The sequence below is a fragment of the Puma concolor genome, chromosome A1, assembly GCF_028749965.1.
Source record: "Puma concolor isolate L17-30 chromosome A1, mPumCon1.1.hap2, whole genome shotgun sequence".
NCBI lineage: Eukaryota > Metazoa > Chordata > Mammalia > Carnivora > Felidae > Puma > Puma concolor.
Genome location: NC_141667.1, coordinates 80,673,810 through 80,700,082, shown reverse-complemented (window position 1 = coordinate 80,700,082; position 26,273 = coordinate 80,673,810). Strand labels below are relative to the sequence as shown.

The window sequence follows — 26,273 nt, the reverse complement described above, 5'->3', positions numbered from 1 at the left end:
GAGCAGACAAGAGACTAAAAGACAGTAGAGACTTAGAGAAAACAAAGCACTAGTAGGTAGAAGATTAAGAACAGCCTAAGTTCATGAATTTCCTTCTGACTCCATTGGGGAGTCCATTGGGGACTCCATTGGGGACCCTTTTCTCATCCTGATTGCTCATAAGGTTTTCCTGAGCTTTAGCTGGCATAGTTTTCATTTGCTATTGCCAAGGACCTTAGATCATTAACAATTTGAAGAACACAAAATATCACTTCTGAAATGTACAGTTGTACAAAATGGATAAGTCCATGAGCTGAAGACATGCCCCATCCACACAGATAGCTGAAAAACTTGTGGATGATAAAGACTTGGCAACACAAATATCAAATCAAGTAAAATGTATGTAGCCAGAAGACAAAGCAGAAAACATTTGCACTAATTAAAGTGGTAACTCTTTGCATAGCTATTTGCATAACTCAGTAGTTATAGTCATAATAGTTTGCTAGTAACAAACAAAGATTTGAGGAAAATGGGAAAGAGTATAAAAATTTTCTGTGCTTATCCAAAAATATCCAGAGGAGAAAGTACTCTGATCTCACACAAGGCTTGGCGTTAAATGTTCTCCTCACTTTTAGCTTTAGGAATCAATGACAATAGAGTAAGGATGAAATTGTATTACTTCTTTGAATAGACCTTCATACTTGTCAAATGGCTTTCAAAAACATTGCCTCATGAGATTCTCACCACTCCAATGCATAGCTGAGATTTTACTTCCATTGCAGAATTTCATTGCAGAGATTCAAAGTAGTTAAATAACTTACTCAGATCCCAACCAGGAGTTATAAGGACAAAATAAGAACACTAGTGTTTTTGTCTTCTAAATCAGTGCTGTAATCTGTAGCTGCTAGAATAAATTTAAGGGAATCTTGTATTGAAGAAAAGTGTATATCTACTTTAAATTTTAACAACAGATGAAAGGTATCTTTAAATAACGGCCAACCTAACTTCATACAGTATTGGCCTCTAGGGCAACTACTTCTACTTTGTCTCTTGTTATATCCCCAAGAGCAAGGCTCATATAGAGATGCAAGAAAGGGCAATTTTGAGCCTTGGTGCTAGATGTGGAGTTTTCTGGTAGATGAAGGAAGGAGGTGAAAGGCCATCGAAACTCTATTACTTATCTTTTCTTGAAATCTACACTCATTGCCTTGTTTCTTTCAACTGTTCCTTTTCTTAACTAGTATATTTTATATAGTAAGAGAAGCCTATAATTATTTCACATTTTCAGGGAAGTCTCTCTTTCTCACTCCCTCATCTTAGATACTTTAACAAAAAACTAAATGGTGATTTCCAGGATATAGTGGCTACAAGAAGTGTTATACCCATCTTTACGATGAAAAAGAGCCAGATTAACTTCAAATTCATGATTTTTGCACCCATCAGAAACCTGAGTTCACAGAACAAACCAATGGCCTCAAATCTGAGAAGAGATTGGTGCTTGCAAAGATAGAGGAAAAGGAAGCACTCACTTCCATAGATGAAACACCATCCCCCCCCCCCCTTAGACAGACACTGGTGATAACTGATGAAAGCAGAGTGTAAGTTGGTGGGACACTGTGAAGTCCAGCAGAGATAAAAAGTGGAGGAGGTAGCACATGCTTGTAGACGTTCTTTCATGAACACAAAAGATGCTCATAGAAAAGATCCAAAAGAGACTTAAAAATGTGTTATTGTGGAACCTGTGGACTCAGAGGAGGGGTAGAACAGCCTTGAAAGATTGGAAAGTAATTCTTGCCATTAGAACACTGGGGAAAGATGAGGGCAGCCTGAAGAAGGGAATTGAGGGGGGAAAACACCTACTCCTGGGCAAGGAACAGAACTAGCACTAGACTCAGAACTGAGAAGAGGGAGTGAGAAGGAACTAGAAGATTCTACCCCTGAGACTCAGGATTTAGAATCTGCCTAAGACAGAGACTTCATCAAAACAGCAGAGAACTTCCACTAGCCAACTAACACACTTTGAATTACAAATTAAAAGTAAGAGCAGAATATTTCAGGGAGTGGACAGATATGGACCACAAGCATTGCAAAGGGATATTTTTTGAGGAGAATCTTTAAGAGGCAACCTGAAGTGTAGCATACAGATGAGATTCTGTTCTGGCATACAAACTCCTACACCAAACACAAAGTATGACTGCAAGAATTTGAAGCCCATGGCACATATTGAGGGTAACCACAGCAGCGACAAACACAGTTCAACTGTTAACTCAAACAGAAGCCATATGTAGTATGTTTTCAGATCATAATGGAATTAATATAGAAATCAATAGCAAAAATTTTGGAATATCTCTAAAATTTTGATAATTGAACAACACAAGTTCAAATAATCCATGAGCCAAAAAAGAAATCTCACAGAAAATTGAGAAATAATTCGAAATGAATGAGTATGAAAATTCAACATATCAAAATGAGATTTGCCACAAAAGCAGTGCTTACAGGAAAATTTATAGCATTAAATATTCATATTAAAAAATAGGAAAGGACTTAAAGCAGTGATCTACTTCCTACCTTAAGAAACTAGAAGAAAAGTAAAGTAAACTTAAAGCAAACAGAAGAAAGGAAATAATAATGAGTCGAAATCATTGAATTTGAAAATAGAAGAGTGAGAAGTGAAAAACTGTGAAGCCAAAAACTGGTTATTTGAAAAGGTAAAATTGGTAAACCTCTGGGCAATGACAACAATTAAAAAAAAAAAAAAAAAAAAAAACAGAAAAATGCAACTGCCAATATCAGGAATGCTAAGTGGATGTGACTGTTAACATCAAAGATATCATCAAGGTAATACAGAAATACCATGAAAAATTCTATGCCCATAAATTTTAAAATTTAGATAAAACTAACTGATTCCTCAGAAAACACAGACTACCAAAACTTAGGAGAAATAGATAGCTGGAATAGTCCTTTATTGAGTAAAGAAATTGATTCTTCTCCAAAAAGGAATTCCATGCCCAAGTGATTTTATTGGTAAATTCTGCCAAATAGTCAAGGAAGAAATAATACCAAGTTCATGCCATCCCATTCAGAAAATAGCAGAGAATACATTTCCCAGCTGATTTTATTGGGCTAATTCTAATGTTAAAACCAGACAAGGGTTTGATAAGAAAACTACCAAAAAATATCTCTAATGAACATAGACATGAGAATCCTCAACAAAATATTAACAAATAGAATATAGTAGTATATGCAAATGATAATCTATCTTGACCAAATGAGATTCATCTTAGTAATGCAAGCTTATTCAACATTTGAAAATTGAAAAGTGTAACTCACCAAATTAACAAACTAAAATCCTAATACTGTCTTTTCTTAATCATAAGCTTATTCTAAAATTTGTACAGAAAGGCAAAGGAACTAAGGTAACTTACATGATTATAAAGTAAATGGACAAATTTGGAGGACTCATACTGTCTGTTTTCAAGACTTACTCAAAGCTACAGTATTCAAGACGTAGTATCAATGAAAGGATAAAAAGATCAGTGAAACAAAATATGAAGCCCAGAAATACATTTAATATAGTAAAATGACTTTGACAAAAATGCAAAGGCAAATCAAGAGAGAAACTATAGTCTTCCAACAAATAATGCTCATACAACTTAATTTCTCTATGCAAAACAGTGGATTTTGACACATAACTCACACTTCACACAAAATGGATCATAGAATTAATGGAAATCCTAGATTTGGAAAATCTGTGTGATTTGTGTTTTGCCGGTAGTTTTAGACATGACTTCAAAAGCAAGATTCAAAATAAAAAAAACATTATGACTTGGATAAATTATCAAAATTAAAATATTTTGCTTTATAAAAAATACTGTTCAGCAACAAAAAGAAAAGACATATCCTAGAAGGAAATATATGCAAATTACTTACCTGAAAATAGGCTTGTATACAAGGTATATAAAAATTGATAAATTTTTTAAATTAAAAAAGAAGGGGCATTTAATCTGATACTTCATCAAAGAAGTTATACACGAGAAATAATCATATGAACAGATGATCAAAATCATTAGTCACTAGGAACATACACAATAATGAGACAGCACTACACATTAAAATGGCTAAAATTAAAAAGAAAAATGCAGCATCAAGTGTGGTGAAAGTAAAGAGCAACTTGGTGGGAATGCAAAACACTATGGCAACCTTGGAAGCTGTTTTAGCAATTACATATAAATATAAACAGACCATCTACTTAGCATATAACCTAGCTTTCCTACTCCTAAACATTTACCCTGAGGAATTGTGGTATTATATTTATGAACACAATTCACAATTTATGAATTGTGATATTATATTTTTGAACACTTTATGTTCATAGCAGCTTCATTCATAAGCTCCAAAGTTGGAAGCAACACAAATATCCTTCAGCACAGGAATGGATGAACAACTGTTGTTACACCCATGCAATAGAATACTACTCAGTAATAAGAAGGAAAAAAAAACAAAAACAAAATGATGGATTCTCGCAGCATTATGCATGAAACTTAAAAATGTTTTTAAGTGAAAGAAACCAGACTAAGAGTTTCATACTGTATGATTCCAAAATATGGCATTCTGGGAAAATGCAAAATAATAGGGCCAGAAAGCAGATCATTGATGCCAAGGTCAAGTCCAGGAGGAGGGGATGACCACAAAGAGTAGTACAAGGCAATTTTGGAAGTGATGGAACTATTTGATACAGTACTGCGGACATGAATTTATGACTTGGTGCTTTCATCAATGCCCAGAGAATTTTATGCCATAGTTAGGAAACTGTACTGTTTTTAGGCTTTAAAAAAAAAAAAAAAAAAAAAAAGCTACAATGTCAGGGGAACCCAGGAGAAAATGTAGACTCTGACAATTAAGTGCATTATAAATCCACAGTAACACAAGTGGTAAAGAAAAGAGCTGACTTAGGTCACTTTGAAAAATATTGTGTTGACTAGATAATATAAGACTGCAGGTGAAAATAACTGAATACAAACACTGTGAAAAGAATAAACATAAAAATAGAATCTAGGAAAAGCTGCTAGGATTCCATGGCTCAGTCTCTGTGATCTGTAAGCCTAGGAGGATGGCTGCTCTTTCACATACTCAGCAGACTTTCTTGGGGTTTGCCACCCCTTTTTTTCTCTCTCTTCTCATCATTGGAATGGTAGGGATGTACAAACATGAACCCAGGTGAAAGGGTTCATCGTGCCATTTCAATTAATATTATCTAAGTATAGGCTGGTGTCTGACATGTCTAAAGAATTTCCTATAGCACTCTAAGTCCCATTTAGTAACTTCATTTCCCTGGCTTTGTCACTGTGTCCAGATCCCTTCCTGGGGGCCACAGTGATGGAGACTCAGTGTTTCTAATTCTAGGATTCCATGAATTAATTGTTTCTTTCTCTACCACTCATGCCCATATTTAAAGACAAATAGACATTTCACATATGTGACAGGACACAGTTGGAAAGACAGATCTCTCTACTTAAACTAGGCTGTGGTCAGAACCCAAACTTAGAGTCAGAAAATGCTGACCTGGATCTGTGTTGCTTCAACATTGCCTTTTCATAAAACAATTCTATTTAATTCATATGCAAAAACCAGTAGTGTCATTGCAACCCTACTCCTCAAGGTGAAACTCACATACATTCAGAAGTATTTCTAGGGAGATTATATAATGGAAAAAAGATTATATGTGGCATGCTTGGAGCTTTGCACATTTAAGAAAGTTAAAAGGAATCTATTCTAGTTATATGACCAAAATGTTCCATGTGTAATTTAAAAAAATCATAATATTTATACTCTTTTTCAAGGATATGTCAAAACATTTCAGCAACTTCATTCAGTTCTTATCTTTGTGTCCATCTGTGAGGTGTCAATTCAGGAGTGTTTTAAATGATCAAAAATTTACATATTTGATTGATTAATGCAACCAAAAATTAAATGACTAGGGAAGAAAGGCTGTAGCAATTTCTGTTTTTTACACATTTTTAATGGGCTAAATAGGTGATGGATATTAAGGAAGGTACTTGTGAGTACCAGGTGTTATATGTAAGTGATGAATCACTAATTCTATACCTGGAATTAATATTACACTCTATGCTAACTGGAATTTAAATAAAAACTTGGAAACAAACAAGCAAAGGTTTTTTTTACCATAGCAATTTGTACAGCAAAATCATATCTGTGTGTGTATGTATAGAGTAAGTGTGAACTTACTGATAACCCCATATCAATAATGTATATTTTAAAATGAATCTCGGGGCACTTAGTGGGTGGCTTAGTCGGTTGAGCAACCGGCTTTGGCTGAGGTCATGATCTCACAGTTCGTGACTTCGAGCCCCGCATCAGGCTCTGTGCTGACAGCTCGGAGCCTGGAGCCTGCTTTGGATTCTGTGTACCCCCCTCTCTCTGCCCCTTACCCACCCATGCTCTGTCTCTCTCTGTCTCTCAAATATGAACCAATTTTTTAAAAAAATTAAAAAAAAATTAATCTCAGGTAAATTGGTTGCAACATCACACTTGAATATCGAAATCTTATTCATGCTCTGTAATATTTTCAAGCACTTTCTTCATTTTCTATGTTGTATTTCTCAAAGAAGATCGAAATAATCTTCAGTTTAAAGACTATGTATGCAGTTTCTTTAGACTGAGGCCTTGAAATTAGTATAGTCTTCACACAGTGGTCCTTTAATATGCATTATATGATTTAATCAGAGAATCGGTTATGTTATATGGTATCTTACAGGGCAAGGAAAGGAATACCCAGATCTGCTGTCCAGTGGTAGTGAAGAGGCACTGAAGCCCTAGTGTGAACATCACAAAAGTTGGTTCTGTGGGGAGAGAAAGAAGGAAAAGGTTTTCTGTTAAGTGGGACTTGTAGACCTTATTTGTACCCTGCTTCTGAGCTCTATCCTTCAAAGTTTTTAGTGGCTCCTTTCTATCTCTTTGTGTTTATGTCTGTTTCCTTCACTGGACCCTGGGTTCTCTGATGAGAAATTACATCTTGTTCACCCTAGTTCCAATAGAGCCCTAGCCCAGTGATTTGCAAATACAGTAAGTAAATATTATTTTGGATTAGCTTCTGCTATTGGTTCAGATTTTTGCTTACAGCCTTGACCTCTTTACAAATTTAGGTAATCTCTAAGAGTTTCTTCTCTCCCTTAGCTGCTTCTAAGTATTCTTGTTCAACACTTTGATGTTTTGGTGACAGTTGCAGGTTAACTAACTTGGGACATTGTAAGTGCAGAATCCTTCCAACACAAGGTTAGATGGATGAAATACTTTGGATGCAGAACAAATCAGAGCCTTAATCTCATTTTGACCTGATAGAAACTTTCATTTTGTCAACTGTGGCTCAACTTCTCCTCCTCAGCTTTTCACAGGAGAAGCCACAGCCTCTCCTTCTCTTCTGAGTAAATCTTTTTCTTTGGCTACAGGTGGCGTTTTGTCCATAAATAAAATGGTTTTGTACTTGTCTCTGTCCACTCTCTACTGTGAACTTCAACAGAAAAGCCTTAGCAAACTCTTTCCTCTTCAGTACACTCACCCTGGGTTGCTTCTTTTGATTTGAATATCTGTGGGAGTATTTCTCTTTTTTTTTTTCATTCTGTTGGAAGGGGTTAGGTGATCAGATTTCACTTCTATAGCTAAACCAGCTGTAATTCAGGCAAACCTTCAGGAGATATGTAGCACAACTCCAGCTGTTTCAAGGCTGTGGAGACCTGAAGGTTCCAGCCAACTAAACCCCTTTAGGTATCAGAGAAAGTCCCTCAAAGACAGCAGCAGCCATTGAGCAGATGGCTATTTTTGTCTGTTTGTCTGTTTGTTGTTTTTATACCTTATAGAGTTGACTCCTTTGTTCTCCTTTTAAGCTAAATTTAGTCATTGTCATTGAAAAGTTAAGAGGATGAATCAGAAGAGAGAAATAGGAGAGACTGAACCTGAAGAGAAAAAGCTTAAGTGCAGTGCTGGCAAATCCCTTTTTAGACTGAAGATGAATAGTATAGACTAAATAAAGGCATAAGAGTAGTTCTAAATCAAAGAAAATGGACGTTCCCAGAGGTAAGGTCAGTTTTTACTGTAACCACACACAAGTAGAGAACCCTTGGCCAAAAAAAAGTAGAACAAAATAGGACGGGCTTTAATTCTGTGTACTTCTGTGGATTTTTACTTTACTCTTCCATCTCAGCATGAGACAAAAGCATTCTTCTTTGAAGAGGGTTTTTTTTTTTTTTTTTGTCTTTTTTTTTCCTCCCCCTAGTTACAGCTATGTATACCATAATATGGTCAGTTCCTCTCAGGGTAAATGCCTTCATTATACAGATTCCCAGAAAATCTACCACTTAATCTGACACATTAACTTTTCTGAGAAGCAGAAGTACACTGAGCTTTACAAAACGGAAAAGTGGAAAGGACCTTCCTGAGAGGCTTGGTGTGTGCTCACACAGCTAACTCAAGTTGATTGCTCAAGCAATTGAAGGCCACAGGAGAAGCACACTGGACATGGGCTTCTGCTTTCTACATTGTTAAATTGCCACCAAATATGACCCCATCCCAGGAAGAAAACATTTTGTCAGAAGTATTCTATCAATGACTCATGTTTGATTTCCTGTCAGGAATCTTACCATCTTAGTAAACAAGTGTAGAAAACCGTCAGATTAGAAGACAGGCTCAGTATCTATGGTGGTAGCATAACTAAAGGAAAAATACAAATCACCTGACCTATCCATCTGAAACAGTATTCTAGGACTGCAACACTTCTTATTTTACCACATTCCATACAGGAATGATGGAAATAAAGACAGCTTGGTTGAAAAATCATACATAAGGAAAGTACAGAACACACCAAAAAAAAAAAAAAAAAAAAGGAAATTAATCAGATTATTTTCTCAGCTTCCAGTGGTTATTGCAGATGTTCTCATAGGTCTCAGGACATCTGCTGTTCATCAATTGCAGCAAATACATGGTGTCGCCATAAAGCACAGCGTTGCTCTTGTATTTACAGTCTGGGTATTTCCCACTTTTTCTTTCATGCTTTGCTTCTATAATTTATAGTGTTCAAGAAATTAGTTATTCTAGGCAGCTTTTGTTCATGGTAGTAAAGTCAGATTCCCTTCATTCAAGGCATCTTGAAGGTGGAGAAATCCATGCCTTTTGATGAGCATAAAAGAAGCAGTGGTTAATCCGTTTTTTTAAACATCTACTTTGTTTGCTTTTTTGTTCATTTTTTTTATTCTGATCTTTATTTCCTTAAATTAAGCACTTGGCAAATTAACTTGAACCATTCATTACAGAAAACAATTTAAGGACCATGAGTTGTTTGTCCTCAATTTATTAGCTGCCAGACTTTTAGCAAAACTGCTAAAGATGACTCTTTATAACAATTCTATCTTTATAATTTCTTAATACTCAGATATGAAAGAACATTTTTAATAATAGATATTTTAGTTAGAAACAATTAAATTTACAGATATTGGAAATTATCTATGCAAATATATATAGACAGTTTATAAATCAAAAAACTTAAAAGTGCATATCACATAGGAGCATCAAAAAATCTGAAACCAATAAATACAGTTTAACTTATGAACCAATATAGGATCTGATACAGGTTTATAAATACAAAAAGAGAGATATCTATCCTGTCATTTTATGACTTAAGTAAAAAATAAAAATAACAAGGAAAGAAATAAGACTATGTGTTGATATGTAAATATAATTGCAAATGTGTTTCTTGGTTGTTTAAATCACACATTATGAATAAGTGCTTTTGTTTTCCATGTCCCTGTAGGATATATCAGGTCAAATGTCAGCTCTGGCCTCAAAATATCCTCTTAAAATCCTGTCTCTCCTTCCTCCAAAAGCAGGTGCATGAAATAAACCAGCAGGCAGTCAAAGTTGAAATTACATTTGTGTGTCCTAAATCATGACATTCAGTCTTGAAGAGAAAGAAGAAAGCACAGATGTCTTTTCACCAAAGGACCTATCTCTGTGGAAAAAAAAAAAGTGGGGGTAGGGACAGGAAATCACAGAGACACCACATTCCTGTTTGCTCCAACTGAGCACTTCTACAGACCTTCTTTGTATCAGACCGAATGGAGAGCAGACTCTCACAAGTGTTCAGGCCAAGATTAGTGCTGCAAATTCTCAGCAATTCTGTGTTCACCCTGCTCTCTTTAAATTACCAAAATATTAACATCATTTTATACTTGATCATTACAAATTTCATTTCCTGGGTAAGCAGGACAAGTTTTAGAATATTGAGAAAGGGTGAGGGAATCACTGCTGAGATGTGAATGTGGGCCCCTTTTGGACGATTTCTTTGAATACAGTGTCCATTACTGTGGTCCTCCTATACAATTTCCTCAGTAATTTCCCTAGAATTAACATTTGAGCAACTTTTAAAGGAACTATTTGAAGATCTAGACATGTAATTTAAACATTAAGATTAAGCTGTGGTGTACACCTTCATTTTCTTCCATCTTTAAATGTAAAATTTAGGATATTTTCCAAATTATGCTATTGATTTATGTGTTATTTTCATTATTAATGTTTCAAATATATATTTTTAGCTTTTTAAAAAAACAGAAAAATGGAATGAAAACAAAACAGAAAACAAAATGGAAATAAAATTCACACTTAACCCATATTCTTTTTTAAGGAAAACATTCTGGAAGTGAAAGTCCCACTCCTACCCCAATCCCATCCCCCGAAGTTATGATTATTAACATTTGTTTCTTAGCTTTCTGGACTTTATATTTCTTGCTTGTAAAGTGTTAAAAAAGAAACAACAGGCCCAAAATGGAGTCACTTATGCTAAGCCCCCTTCAGCAAACCAAGACTTAATACCTAACGTGATAGCAGTTTCAACATCTCCCAGGGATGTAATCGTAACCAGTCTGGAATTTCTTAGTTGTGGTAATGAAGTAATGCATCTGATAGACTCTTTCCATCACCCAAAGAAAGATGAGGTAATCTACTTTTTCCTTGCCCCTCCTCTCTTCTGTCTATAGAAACATTCCATTTTGGGGCCCCTGGGTGGCGCAGTCGGTTAAGCGTCCGACTTCAGCCAGGTCACGATCTCGCGGTCCGTGAGTTCGAGCCCCGCGTCAGGCTCTGGGCTGATGGCTCAGAGCCTGGAGCCTGTTTCCAATTCTGTGTCTTCCTCTCTCTCTGCCCCTCCCCCCGTTCATGCTCTGTCTCTCTCTGTCCCAAAAATAAATAAACGTTGAAAAAAAAAATTTTAAAAAAAAGAAACATTCCATTTTGCACCGTTCCTTGGAACTCCTTTTTCTTTGCTAGATGGGATGCTTCCTGATTCATGAATCATTGAATAAAGCCAATTTGATCTTCAAATTTGCTTAGCTGAATGTTGTTTTTTAATAAAAGATATGTGTGTGCATGTGTATGGATGTATACATATACATTAATAAATAGTATATTCATGTATACTTTACAAAAACTGATCATATTTTATCCGATATTTGTATTTTAAATTCTTTAACAAAAATATCCTAAACACATTTTCATGGAAAAATGTGTCTCATTTAACAGATATATTATATATTATGTGTAAATACTCTATTTTTTCTTGGTTCTAAATTTTGCTGTTAAAATTTTGTGTTTTTATAGACTGATAATCTTTGTGCATAGTTACATATTACACAAAGATCAAGTCCAAAAACAAAAAAAAAAATTGCTGTGTCAAAGGATTTGTGCATTTTAAATTTTTCATGGGTTTTTCCTTATTGTCCTCAGCCAGCAGGAGTATGTGAAAGTACCTCTACTTCCTCCATACTTATAACTAGATATTATCAATCTTTACAATTTATACTAAAACTGATAGGAAAGAGTTTTGCTTTGTTTTGAGTGTAAGTTGATTTGTTTGGTTGGTTCTCTTCTCACAATGCAATTTAATATTATATGTTGAACAGCTTTTTATGTTTTCTATGAATTGCCTGTTCAAATTTTACATCTTCTTTCTAATGGGCTATCTATTATTGTTTTATAGGCACTGTTTATATATTATGGGCTAAAAGATGACTTGCTAAAGATGTTTGAATATTTTCTGAGTCTGTTCTTTGTCATTTAAATTGATGTGAGGTATATTTATCATTCAGAAAAAAAAAAATTCAGTGTCCCTAAGCATATAGATTTTCTGAGCTTTGTGGTTTTATATCTTGCTTAGGAAGTTCTTCCTTAATAAAAGGTATGCAGCACCCCCAAGCCCCACCCTTATCCATGGTTTTGCTTTCCTCAGTTTCAGGCACCCATAGGCAACCAGTCAACCACAGTCTGGAAGCAGATAATCCTCCTTCTGACCTATCATCAAAAGGTTAATATTAACCTAATGCTAGGTCGTTCACCTTGCTTCATCTCATCACATGGGAATTCTATCATCTCACATCATCACAATAAGAAGGGTGAGTACAGTACAATAAAATATTTTGAAAGAGAAAGAAAAACCACATTTGTATAACTTTTATTTTAGTATATCATTATAATATTTCTATGTTATTATTAGTTATTATTGTTAATCTCTTACTGTTCCCAATTTATAAATTTACCTTGTCCTGAGTATGTGTGTAGAGGAAAAAACATAGTGTGTATATAAGGCTCAGTAATGTCTGCAGTTTCAGACATCCACTGGGGGTTTTAGAATGCGTCCTTCGTGGATAAGGAGGACTACTATAAAAGAGTCTCCATTATTTTAAGTTTAGACCTTTCATTCATTTGGCTTCTGTGTGTGTGTGTGTGTGTGTGTGTGTGTGTGTGTGTGTGTGTGTGTAATGAATTATACAGGCATCTAAATGACTTATTTACTTTATTTCAAACAAATTACCGATTAAGATAGATTTTAGAGAATGAGAAACATTTTATAGGACAAGTCCTCTTCCATTATTTTTCTTTTTTTTTTATGTTTATTTATTTATTTTATGAGAGAGAGCACACACAAGCAGAGAAGGAGCAGAGAGAGAGAGAGGTAGAAAGAGAATCCTAAGCAGTGCAGAGCTGATGTAGGGCTCAAACTCACAAACTGTGAGATCATGACCTGAGCCAGTCAAAAGTCAGACGCTTAATCAAGTGAGCCACCCAGGCTCCCCCATTTTCCATTTTTTAAAATAAACTTTTAATCCACCTCTCAAGGTCGTACCCTCCAAACAGATATGCACATAATCCCCCCCAACACACACACATACCCTCACTCTATAGATTAAATTCTAAATACAATAAAAAAATCACTTATATCAAATGATGATGAATTAATCTATTTATAATGTTAAGTCCTCCTATTCAGCACCGTGGTATGTTTTGCTATTAACTCAATTTTTATGTTATGACTGTCAATTATTATGATTTTCTTTATGTAGGTCAGATGTGTTAGTAAGAGGTATTCGTGTAGGCAGTGGCTATCTCATGATATCAGAAATGGGAGAAGGCAGCTCAGAGCCATGCAAATGGAAACTGTGCAGAAAAGATTAGGTAATATCTATGGCATTGACTGTTAACCCCAGGAATTTTTAAAAGCATGATCACTAAAGGGTTTCTTGTAATAGTTAGGCCAAAAAAAAAATGCAACTATTTGGAGCTAAAAAAAAAAAAAAAAAGAGGGGGGATTACAGGGACTAAATTACAGCTGTGGTGAGTTAAAACTTTCAGCCAGTTGTTACCGATAGTTGCTTTCAATTTTTAAGTCACAACCCCCCTGATGTTGTGCCCTCCCTCTCATGTATCCAGTGGCAGTCCACATGGAAACAACCACCTGGCTTGTAAAGTCTCAGGCCACTGACTCAGCACCAACGGCAAACATTTCCATTCAGTTCATTCTGCTGCTTCCTAGCCCCAGTTCCGACACAGAACATCAATATTAAACTAATCTTTCAAGCACCTGGTACGGATCTTAACTCCTAATTACTTATTACAGTGTTTAGGCCCTTAGTTTTCTGTTTGAAGGATTTGAAAAAGTGAAGAAAGGTTTGACCACAAGAAGAAGCATCAAACATTAGAGAAGCAAGCAGAACTCAGTTATGTTTTAGAAGCCATTGGGTTGGCTGAGTGGTGATACCTCTTGGATCCCTAAAAAATCCTGTTTATAAAAACTGATTCCAATACAGAACAAAATTAACTATTTTTGTGATTTTCACAAAGGTTTGCACAAGGGATTTTATTTAAATGCCAGTATAAGTCAGCAAATGTGCTTTAAATTATCCAGTATTTTCTTCCCCACTGAACCTTTTCAGACATAGACTGTTGAAGGCACCATTCCAGATTGTTTTATTCTGTGCCATCCATGGTTTTTTTTAGGTTTCTAAAAATTTTGCAAAAATAAAAAAACTTGTATTGGACTTCCTTGTAAGGGTGCTTGGGTGGCTCAGTTGATTGAGCGTTCATGTCATGATCTCACCACTCCTGGGTTCCAGCCCCACGTTGGGCTCTGTGCTGACAGCTCAGAGACTGCAGCCTGAGGCTCCCTCTCTCTGTGTCTCCCTTTCTCTCTGTCCCTCTCCACTCACACTCTCTCTGTCTCTCTCTTAAAAATAAACATTAAAAAAGATAAACTGTGGTACATGCACACAATGGAATTATTTGATGATAAAAAAAAAGAGTCGTCAAGTCATGAAAACACATATTACCATGTGAAAGACGTAAATCTGAAAAGGGTACATACTGCATGAGCCCAGCTATATGCTATTCTGAAAAAGGCAAAACTTATAGAGATAATAAAAAGATCAGCAGTTGCCAGGAGTGCAGGGGCGGAAGGAAGAATGAATAGGTAGGACACATGGTATTTTTAGGACAGTGAAACTATTCTGCATGATGCTGTAATGGTAGATACAGGATATTATGCATTTGTCAGACTCAGAGGATATATAGCACAAAGAGTGAACTCCTGGCAAACTAAACTTCATTTAATAACAATCTGTAAATATTGACTTTTCAATTATTACAAATGTACTACACTACCGCAAGATGTTGGAAATAAGGGAAACTAGGTATGTATGAACCAGCAGAGTGGGACATCTCTATGCTTATTGTCCAGTTGATCAGAAATAAGGGAAACTAGGTATGTATGAACCAGCAGAGTGGGACATCTCTATGCTTATTGTCCAGTTGATCGGTAAACCTGAAACTGCTCTAGAAAATAACATCTGTTAATGTCAGAAATGCAAAAAATAAAAATAAAAAGCTTAAGGTAAAGTGCAGTGTTCCCTCAAGCACATTGTTCACTACAATTTGAGATAGTGAGATAATTTCATAGCCATATTTAGAATTCTACAACTGAATGCACTGATGATCTGTTTCCTACCAAGTTTTTTACAATAATTTATCCAAAAATTTCCCTCTGGGTTATTTAAAAAAAAAAAAAAGGAAAAACAGAAGAAAATGATGTATGAATCAATTCACGAAATTGGTCAGTTCGGGAAGGTACAAACAGGAACAGAGAAGAGATCATGCCTGAGAAGAGATGCTTTGGGTTGTGTTTAGGATGTTTCTCATTTCAGAGTCTCCAGATTTGCTGCCATCAGCTTTGCTCCATTTATATTATAGATATTAAACCAAATTGTCCAGTTTAAAGTCCACTGGACACAGCCAAAACACTTCAGGCAGACTGCATATTGGGAATCTGCCTCTCAGCAGTTAGTGCTGAAATCTGGATGGTAATGACTGGTCTCAGGCATGTCTGAACTGGTGTCAGGAAAATGGATCAGGATCCCAGAATTCATCTTTATATAAGTAAACATCACAGTAGATATGAACGAGGAATACGAGACTGGGAGATGAAGTGCAGTGCAGGTTGTTATTTCATTTAAGAGAGCTGTCATACCGGGGATTGGGTCTGTGTAGTACTGAGATGTATGTTCCCAACAATGTTCCTAGCTCTATACCACTTAAAAATAATGAGGAGAATCTTTTCCCCATACATCCCAGCAAGTGGCAGAGCTCAAAAAGGAATGGCTGATTTTAAAGAGACATTTTTTCTCCTTCACAAAGCTTCTAAATGTTAATATGGTATATTCCATAAGTTTTATCTTTACAACATCACCCTGTGTTCAATTTCATAGCAGGGGTAACAAAACAGACAAAATATTTTTTAAAAATTAACAAAGAAAAACTATTTCTTTTGTTGCAAATCAATTTTTAATTTAACTCTCATAGTATTTTGCTCTCTTATCTAAGTTTATTTTAAAATATGAGATGGCTTTGTTAAATTGTGCTGTCTTAGCACTTGGGATATAGGCTTCTGAGGAATGAAAATTAAGATGACCAGATATTGTCTTCATTATAATAGCAATGTCACTTAAGTTTCTGTCCATTAACTTGAGGAACCTCCAATGGATTGCAATTTCAGGGTAGCTATTTTTTTTTTTTTTTCAAAAAATCCGAGAATCAGGCCAGAAGTAGCCCAGAAGAATATTATGCCCAAAGTACTCTGTAACAATAATGTACAAAAAGATTAACACTTTAAAGATAACTTTAAGGGATGCTCAGAATTTTTTTTAGTCAAATCCAGGGTGCACTTAATTGTTCTGTACATCCTAAATGAAACTAGGTTTTAAAAAGTCAGTCTTAAAAATAAATCTCAGATCCTATATGTTGGTGCAGACTTTAGGAATTAGTCTAAATCTCGCCAATTCCTTCTAAACCAGAGTTTCTCACCCATGGCCCTGGGGACATGTGTTGGATAGCCATGTTGTGAGGGGACTGTCCTCTGCATTACAGGATGCTTAGCAGTACCCAGGCCTCTACCCACTGATGCCAGTATCATCCTCCACCAGAGTAACATTGAAAAATGTCTCCAGACATTGCAATATCTCCCCCCGGGGTGGGGCAGGGGGAGGAGGTAAAATTCATCTGAATTGAGAATTATTGTTCTAAATCTCCCCCAGTGCTTTTCATCCAGAATATGCTTGAACACATGTAGAGATAGGGAAATTGCTATAAAGTGAGGCTTTCAATTCAACATTTGTAACTTTGAGCTACATTGAAATCAAGGTGACTGAAATGTTATTTGGGTCACTGCCCTTCTCTATCCAACACCTTCTACTCCCCCTGAAAACAAACCACTCATCTTTTGAGATTCAGAATGAAGGTACAATCTTCACGAAGCCCTTCCTGATCTCTCTTCAAATTTACAAGTGATTCTTCTCTCCCAAGTGTCTCTCCCAAATCCCTTTCTTTTCTTCCTATCTTCCTTCTTTCTCCCTCACCCTCCTTCTTTCCTCTCTTTTATCAAAATAATAATAATAATAATTAATAATAAAGTACATACATAAACTCCTACTATGTGCCAAGCACTTTTCTAAATTCTGGAGTTAAAATACTAAGCGAAGTAGATGAACCAACATCCCTCATAGAGTTTATTTTCTATAGTGAACATGGAGGGAGAATGACAGTTATTAAGATAGTGATAAATTCTAAGAAAAAATAAAATAGAAAGTGAAAGAATTGAAATTTTATAGAGAATCATCATTGTCTCACAAATCATCAAGATGGTGTTTTGAGAAAAGATAGGACAGAGGTGTGGGGTGAATTACAGCTCAGTGTGATCAAAAAGCATGGCAGCCTGAAGGAACAGCAGGTGTAACTGGAGGGTTGCACTGTGTTTCATTCTTTATACACATAAGGAGAAGACACAGAGATGAGTTTTGGTTATCCACACACTTCTTGAAATATAAACAGTGCTCAAGATATTATTTTAATGAACACAAACATTTTTATTTACCTTTTCCAAACACAGGTCTCCTAACTGCAAGAGTCAGAAAGTTTTACTAACTTCAGACTTCTTTAATTTGGAGCTGTATGAAAATGTCTTAACATACATATGCTTTAGAATTCTTATGGAATTCTTTACTATCTACCTATGCATCTATCTCTCTATATACCTACCTAACAGCATCTGTCTCTATATCTACTTAACAAAAGCAAATGTAATTGTAACAAACCAAAATGGCTTACGTTAGGAGTCTAGTATTAAGGTTGAAGTCTTTCATTATTTTGCTTGTTTTTTTTTTTTTTTTTTTTTTTATTGTTCCACCAACAACTGTTAAGGACTCTCAGTCAGGTGTTACCACATGTGGTCTTTCTTCTGGCCTGGGTTTCTCTTGCTCTTAGGGTGTTGCGTTCTGCTGCAACTTTGCATCTTGCTTCTTAAAGCAGAGGTTGGCCTGATGTTACCTGTTTCTTCTTGTATCGAGGGACTTACAATTATTTGTGAAAAATCTTCAGCCTCTCCATCTATGACTGGTTCACTCTAGAGAGTAACAGTCTTTCTGCAGTAATTCACTATGTGCTCACCACAAAATCCTGTTTGCTCCCCGAGACCTGCTTTCCTTTCTCCCTTTGTGATTTTGTTAGAGACTCTCTCTCTCTCTCCCTCTGCTTTCAGTCTGTGTCTCGTGTGCCACTGTTGTCCATTCGCCTGCCCCACAGAAATGTGAGGTGTGTCATGCACTGTGCCTTCTGGGCTGGAAGAGGAAGTTCCTGGCTGATGACAGAGAGGCAGTAATTCCAGTATCCATCCCACGCAACACAACATCTGTCCTTCTGTGCTGCAACGCTCCAAGGGTTTGGATTCCCAACCAATTAAGATCCTAGCAGGAAACTGATGCCACACAGCCTGGAGTAATTTGTAATGACTCTAATAAAGGAAATACTTGCAAATATATGGTCAGAAAGTAAGGGAATCCCCAAGTGGAGTGTAGTACTAAAGGGCTAATAATATGGGCCGGGTGGGCCTGCAGGAGCAAGAGGAGAGAGCAGTTACTGTGATTTGGAGAAGGCTTACTGACGGGCTGTAGTCTTTGGTCACACAGGCGGGCTGTGGCAATGACATCCAGGTAGGAAGCAGAAAGGATTCATACCTCCCACCTGTCAGAGAGCAAGGAAGTCTATCGATGTGACTGCAGAGACTGGGGCACAGCAGTACAGAGAGGGCTGCAGTGTGAGCAGCAGATGGAGGACATTCAGCACATACAGTTACAGCACTCCACCCCTTCGGTCAGCACTCACACCTCACAGGTGGATTGTCCCAAATTAAAATACTCAGAAAAGTGATGTTATAAACTATGAAAGCTAACTGGAATCCAAGTAATCAATCATTTAATCACTAAAAAAAAACAAAACAAACAAACAAAAAAAACCTCTAAGCATATGAAGAAATTGATGTTTGCCCATCCTATAGTGCCATTTCTAAGACAGGAAACCAGACCTCCCAACCTACAATCAATGTAAAATATTCTCATTTTAGAAGCAAAAAGAAATCTAAAATGGCAAATGGATGTTAGTCCATGTTGCAGTATGTGGGGTGTGTGTGCGTGTGCACATATGTGTGTGTGCATATGTGTAGGTCTCTCTCAGTCAGTAGATAGAGATAAATGAGTCGATATCAATATAGATATTTATCAAAGCTGGGGTGTCGGAAAGCACGGATGACCTTTCAGTAGGGGCCACCAAAATGCACAGGCAGAATTTCAAAAGTTTAGCAGAGTTCCATTTAATCACCACAAACATACTATATGAATTCAGGACATGGGGATATTCTTCTTTTTCAGTTGAATATCTTTATACTTCAAATTCAGTCCACGTTTCTAGTAATTTTCTCTCCTTTATAACATTTAAAACAATATTATTATCACATCCTTATTTCTATCCCATCAAAAAATTTTGACTTGAATATAATTGCTTCTAGTCTTTAGAAGTCTGAATTATTTGCATAACTCAAAAAGCATCTTATTTATTTTCTACTCTTGGAGAATAGTTATTAACATGTTATTACATTTTTCAGAAAACTTAAAAACTAATCACCATGTTTCATAAGTTTAAATGTGTGAGGTGGGGACATTTATGAACTATGTTAAAACCTAAAAAAAAAAGAACACTTGAAATGTTATTACCTTTACTTGGCAACACACAGTTGTTACTATAAATATAAATTATTAAACTGTGATCAAATTCCCCTTTAAGTAGAAGGAGAAGAGCTATTTGTCTCTACATGAAATAATTCCAAGTTATTGTGGGTTTTTTGAGTTTTTATATCTACCCTGTATAGATATTTGGCCTTCTGACGCATTTCTACGTCACGAAATATCACATTTTATTGTCAGGCTACCTGATTCTTGCATCACCTTCTTCACAAACTAATACCACCAATTTAATTATGCATTTATTCAGTCAACAGTATTTGTTGAATATATTCTAAGGAAACTTCGAGGAAAGACATTGAATCAATATAAGCCATTTTCCAACAAAATTGTCCAAAGATAAAATAAACTGCCTCAAAGTATATAAATTTCCCATCACCGGGTATTTGGATACACTAAGCCATCAGCAGCAATGTCAAAAAAGAGATTTTAGTATGACAAAGGCATGTTGTCAGAAAGACAAATTTGTGCTATTTTTCCAAACATGAGATGCTATAATTCTAGCTATAATTATCACAAGATCTACCCTATCTTACTGCCATAGACTTAGTCTACTTTCCTAGCTTTTACATTGCAATTTAGCAATGCCTGAAATACAAGTATGAGATTGTTTAAGATGGTTTTCAGCTATTACAAGTTGAATAGCTTTCAGCTATTACAAGCTATCTGTTCAGAAGTTAAGTGATACTATATGCTATTCAAGAAATATTTCATATGTTTTACTCTGCTAATAAATCTTATTTTACTCACTATTCGATCCCAGAAAAAATACTCAAGAGCAATAGTGTGTTTTGTTTGATTCAAAACCTAAATTAAATTCTAAAGAGAAGCCCCCAGTTAGTCAAATCACAATTCAACACTTCCATAAATGTATGACTGACTATCGAGGAAAAGGTTGTCGACCTCCATTTTCTGTGCTTGTGAAAAGATATGACTTCTTTTCTCACAAAATTTTCTTATTCAGTTGCTTGTCAGAATTATGGATATGTGATGAGCCCTAAGAGTGAGAAGGCATCATGTAAAATAGAACTTACCTTGGTGTAAGAAGCTAGAAAACCATGTATTGGACTCCAAATGGGATCATTCAGGATCATTCACTCCACAGTGACTATGGGGTACCCATCTCGGCCAGGCACTCTTCCAGCATAGACAATTCATCATTGAAAAAAACAGGCAAGAATCTCTGCCCTCAAAGAGTTTGGGTTTTAGGCAACGGAGTAGAAAATAAGCAAGAAAATAAACGAGGTAATTTTTTAAAATTTAGTATGTATTATTTAGTAATACTAGTGCTAGAAATAAAGTGCTAGAAATAAAAACCAAAAGCAGAGAAAGAGGATAAATGTGTGTCTCTGTATGTTACATGCTCAGAGGAATGCCAAAATTTTAGTTATACTGCCTAGTATATATGTCACCAAAAGAGTGACTTTTGAGTCGAGACTGATTAAATGAAAGATTAGCCCCATGGTTATCTGGGGGGGAAAAGCATCTGAGACATAAAGAAGATGAAGTATGAAGGACCTGAAACAGACCTTCCTAACAGCATATTTGAGGCATAGCAAGGAGGCCAGTATGGCTGGAGCACATAAAGTAAGGCAGCATGGTAGGTCACATGGTTGAATCATGTAAGGTTTCATGGTCAGAGTACGAACATTTGCTTCTACACAGAGTGAGATAAGATGTCACTGGGGACCTCTGAATGAAGGAAAAACATGATCTGGCTATGTTTACACAGTGTCACTCTGGCTGCTCGATTGAGAATAGACTAAAGGGAGATGAGGTGGAATGAAGGAATGCTAGCTAGTAGGTATAATATTGAAGCATGGGCAGGATAATGGTACTTGGACCAGGGGAATAGTAGTGGAAGTGGTGAGAAGTGGTTGAATTATTCCACGCATTTTTGAAAGCACTGCTGACAGATCCAATGTGAAGAATGAGCATCAGCATGAGTTCAAAGATGACACCAGGCTTTTTTGGCCTGAGCAAGTAAGAATGGAGTTGTCATTAACTGAGACTACATCAGGACCTGAAACTTAATTTGGTTGACATTGAATCGTCAGTGTCAGGCATCAAGATCCCATCAAACTGAGGATAATCCAAAATATACGTCAGCATGTTATATGTTTTAATTTATTTAAAAAAAAGTGGCAAAGTAGACTCGTGTAAACCAATGGGTACTACACAGTCAACAGGATGAAACAGAAAATAATGGCTATGGGGGAGAATTTGTAATGAAGCAAAACGACTAGTGATCTTTACCTCAACATGTAATTATGAACATTGCCACTTAGGCAGACTAAAACGTTTGATTAAAATTAGCTATTTTATTTCCAATTAGTTCCCCATCAGTTAGACTTTTTCGACTGTCCATTTCCCAGCATTAACAAACATGCTTCACTAAATCTTTGCATGCATTCTAGACCATGTGTATAAAAAACATTCCACTATGTAATTCTTGGCTTAGACTAAGGGTTCACTCTGGGGAAGTTATAACTAATATGGTCACTTTTTTCCCCCTGGCTCTCTTTCTATGTCTTTTTTTTTTTTTTTTAAGTATAGTTGACATACAGTATCAATTCCCAGAGTACAGCATAGTGATTTGCCATTTGTGTACACTCTGAAGTGATCACTGTGAAAAGTCTAAAACACTTTTCTGATTACTACCAAGCCATTTAACTGGTATGTGTAAAGTAAAATAAAAGCACTTACAAAGTGGTTTACACTAATTTGGTGGCTGTGAAGTACTCAGAACACTTAGGTTGAAGGGCATCTCAGGAGGGCAAATGATGCTCCTTTTATTTTAACTGCCTGAGTTAAGCTCTCCAACATCTTGTAATGCTATTCTATTTCCTGTCACTGGTAAAGATTTATCACAATGAATCTGGTGAGATAATCCCTGGAATAGTAATAGTCATTATGAAGCAGTTTCATTGAAATGTGTTACAGAATGGTGACCACTTATTTCTATTTGTTGCCAACAAATACATGAGTCTTTAATTGACTGAACGACAATAACACATTTCTTCTTCCTTCCCTCAGCACAATCTGTTCTGATTAGGGGAAAAATTATTAACAGTGTTCCGTGGTGTCATGCTCCACTGGAATACAACACTGGAAACAATAAGATGTAGGCCTCTTCTCCACTGGAGGAGATATTCTGTCTTCTTTTTATTGCTTTTGCTTGCTTAAAACATCGCTCGTTATTAATGTCACACTTGGGATCATGGTGACCTCTCTACAACTCTTCCAGCAGATGCAGCCAGGCTATGACAAAAACAAAATCTCAAACACAGGAGTATAATTCTATTTTGCATACAGAACAGCTGGGTATTAACTGCTTCAAAAGTTTCCGAGTGTTCGCCACTTCAAGAGAAACCTCTCTCTGAAGGAAATGCCTCCGTGTGTTATGATTGGTGAAGTGGCCGAGCTGCTCTAAATGAGATGGATTCCGGACTGCAACCTTCCTCCACAACTTTCTCCACCAACTGCCTCGGGCCCGAAGCTTCCTGTTGGTTTCACATTTGCTCTCCATTTATTTCATTTCTTGAATTTCACTCCTAGGGCCAAAATTACATTTTTGTCTTTTGGGGCTAGAATCGATTCACTTTTTCTCCCTTTCCAAGCATGTTTCATTAAAACACAATGTTGATATACCTCCATGAGGGAATTAAATCTGTCCTCTACAAATTAAAGTGAAAATGCGAGATGGGACTGCTGCTGGCCTACTGAGTCTTCTTAACGTCCCTTCTGTCTCACTTTTCTTTGCAAACATGAATTGAAAAGCTTCTCTGAAATAACAGTTCCTGTATATGTTCCCAGGTATACAGATGCCAAAGGGAGTATTCAATAAATATGCACTGGACTCCTACTTTATATGAGACATTATGGTAGGTGCTAAGGTAAATACTGAAAGGTATCAGAATGCCTCCTGTCCTGAGAGACCTCCAATGTATTGGAAAGTCTGAGAAAAATAAGTCAACAATGGCATTGCAAGGGCATTCTGGGTGCTGGTGAAGTGAGATTAAATCCGTAGAGATCATAGCTTATTTAAAGCACATTATAATATTTTATACACTTTCACATTTGATCTGCATGATAGCTCTTTGCTGTCATTAGAGCATGTGCTACTATCCCTGTTTGGCAAACAAAAAAACCAAGTCACAGCGCCTTACTTGCAGAGTAACTACTAGCAGAAACAAGGTCTCCTGAATCTTTGTGTGTATGCTGTTTAAAGTAGATAGATAAAAGATTCTCCTGGACCTCAAACTACAGCCCTGTCACCTTCATTCTATAAGTTTTTCATTATTATTGGAATTTGAAACAGCTCTGTATTAATATCTTAGTTCTTTTTCCCTGGGAAACAGGCTGTGAGACAGATAAATACAAGCAAAGGTTTGATGGGGCATACCCTTGGGATCAACATCTGTAAGGGAATGAGAGAAACAGGAGCTGGCAGAAAGAGGAGTTGAATTTAAATGCAGTTGCTACAGGCAGTTCTGATGCTCCTTCTTCAAAGCTGTTCCCTGTTGAGGCAGCGGTGTTGAGTCTTATGCCGCCTCATCTACCAGTCATCGAACGCAAGATGCTCTGTAGAGACTGAGCCTTGGGTCAGGAAACTTTTTATAGCTACTGCGATTCCCAGAAAGGTATTCAGCTGTGAGTAGCCTGCGGCCAGTTACTAGAGAAGTGAGCAAACTTTTTAGAAGTCAAGGTCTAGCTGGTGCCTCACAATCTCTGCTACAGCTAGTCAAGAGAGGCTAGGTTAATGCTATGAAAACCAATGAAGCTCAAGATGCCAGTGACAACACAATACAGGTTTGTTTCTTGCTCGCAGGACATATCCAATGAACATTAGGCATTAGCTTTCTTGGGCAGCTGTCCTCAGGGCAGTGGCTCAGTGATCTCTTTTTGTTTCTTACCATTTCCACACATGGTCTCCACAATTATGCAGGGCTTTTTACTGCCTCATTATGAAAGTGACATGTCACTTCTACACATGGCTTGTAGACTAGAATTGGTTACAGATCCCTGAAAGAGGACTGGGAAATGTGTGCTTTTTTGTTCCTAGAAAGGAGAGAACCAAATGAGGATCAATGTTAGAAGTCTCTCCGTATACTCTTTTGGATACCAGAATAAATTACACTAAAACATTAAACATCAGGTAATTAATTAGTAAGTACTTCCTGATCATGTTAACAGTGATGCATTATAAGTTTTGACAAGTAGTATAGCAGGACAACAAAGCATTAAAAATTTAGATGGGAGCTGGGGCACCTGGCTGGCTCAGTCAGTTAAGGGCCCGACTTCAGCTCAGGTCATGAAGTCATGGTTCACGAGTTCGAACCCAACTGTGTCAGCTGTGCTGACAGCTCGGAGCCTAGAGTCTGCTTCAGATTCTGTGTCTTCCTCTTTCTCTGCCACTCCCCTGCTTGCACTTTTTCTCTCTCTCTCTCCCTCTCAAAAATAAATAAACATTTTTTTTTAATTTAGATGGGAGAAAAGATGATCCCATTGGCAAAATAAAAGAAAGTAATCAAGGCAGACGTGATTGAGAGTTACATTGTTAGCCTAAATACTGTAAGAATGTAGAAGACATACACCAAAGAGAAGTAAGGAAAGACTTCACAAAAAAAACAAAAATTGAGTTAGGCCTGAAAACTAGAAACCTTATAGAGAGAAGAGCAGTTTGCCTCCACAGTGAGAATAAGGTCTGCATCATGATCAATCTAAGAATTTTTAGATGGTTCTTTGTTCTGAAAGTCTCATGTTCTCAAGGATATTCTGCCCTAATTAGTGCAAAATCATTCCTTAACATGAGGGAGAGCTGATAAATGACAAAACAACCTCTCACAAACCAAGAAACAAGTTGTTGAACAACAAAAATCAGTGAGGTGCAAATGTGCACATAGCAGAAAGCACTTTGCTAAAATTGCCTGTTGAATTCTTACTATTTAAAGACCCAAATTAAGCTGCTAAAGTCATTGGTGCCTGTAGTGCTCATCCCCGAACACCATCTGACTTCACCCCTTGAGTAATTCATGGCATGATCTAATGCTACTCCCTAAAGGATCCCCCCCAAAATGAAGCAGTCTAATCTTTTTTATGGCTTTTTAAAAGACTCCTCTCAGAATATGTAGTAAAACTTCATACACTCATTTTTGTTGAGGAAAGAGAGCTGAAACATGCACCTGCTGTGTTTCAGTTATGTCACATGTTCTCTCACTTAATCCTAACATTCCCTGAGGTTGAACAAGTTTATCCCAAATGCCAATTTTATATGTGATGATATTGAGGTTTAGAGAGTTTACATCGCTTTCCCTAAGGCTAGAGTTAGTTACCTTGCTT

General features: G+C 36.6%; 1 long non-coding RNA gene across 1 annotated transcript in view; it reads left to right on the top strand.

Annotated features, from left to right (window-relative positions):
- Nucleotides 1-12,272: 12,272 nt before the first annotated feature.
- LOC147584255 (uncharacterized) overlaps nt 12,273-26,273 on the top strand; it is a 113,452-nt gene continuing 99,451 nt past the window's right edge. Inside the window, exon 1 of the long non-coding RNA XR_015245548.1 lies at nt 12,273-12,431. This is a non-coding gene — a long non-coding RNA (uncharacterized LOC147584255). The remainder of the gene's footprint in view (nt 12,432-26,273) is intronic.